Below are 1,046 nucleotides of genomic sequence, written 5' to 3' on the forward strand. Positions count from 1 at the left end.
GGGGGGGGCAGGGGGGAGTGTGAAGTATTGGTGAAGCCAGCCCTGGTATTTTCCTTTGAGATACATTCACTAACACTTACATCCATGATATATACCAATGCTTCCCAAAAAAACACATACACATATAATAAATGCAATTACTGAGGCAATCACCCAACTAGAAGAAAATAGTGAAGAAAACCACGCTCCAAGTTCAGGGTTTTTTAAGTATAAATCGTAGCCAGGTATTAAGTGTATTAATTGTAGCTTAATTAGCCAGTGCTTCACTGTATTAAGTAAAGCAAGACTATGAACTTCATACAGCCCTGCTTTTATCAGTAGCAAAGATTTGATTCCACAACTGCGTCAGCATTTATCATTTTAACACAGGAAAAGTGTAATAAAGAGGAAGAAAACCTGCAAGAAATGTAAAAGCTAAGTCATCCTACAGCAGCTCTGGTAATGCAGCAATGCAATTTTTAGGGGAAACATGAATACACAGAACTCGGATTGAATACTAACAGGTAACGACTGTTATGATTAAAACTCCTAAATTTTGTTGCAATTTCAGCTTCAGGAACTTGTGGTTTTAGAGCCAACCACAGACAAATGTCTGCCTGGTGAGCACATGTGAATTGTCCCAAGCAGAGTGAGATGTCCTACTCAGAAGTGTCTGGGTAGTCATCAGTACTGGCAGCACATGCAACACTGGGGAAAAAAGGGGGAGTGGGAGGAGGGAAAAACCCACAAAATAAAAACAGATTTCTGCTTGCCGTCCATGAGGTTGATTTTCTTTCTCCCAACCTGGTTTTGGAGAATGCTACAGTTAGGGGGTGGGAAGAATAAATAAAAGAAAACTCCTTGGATACAAGGAGAATAGCTTTCTGGAAAGAACTGAAAGTTAGCTCTCCTGTAGAGCTAAAAAATGTCTCTGCAAGAGTGAACCAGGTTGAAAAGGCATTTGCTCTCCTTCTCAGTGTTCCTCAGCTTTTCAGCATCAGATAAAGAGCCCCAAATAGGCAAGGCAGTTCTGTCCGCATATGAACATTTTGTCCGGCAAGCAATAA

This window comes from Charadrius vociferus, unplaced genomic scaffold (genome assembly GCF_000708025.1).
Source record: "Charadrius vociferus isolate BGI_N301 unplaced genomic scaffold, ASM70802v2 scaffold309, whole genome shotgun sequence".
NCBI lineage: Eukaryota > Metazoa > Chordata > Aves > Charadriiformes > Charadriidae > Charadrius > Charadrius vociferus.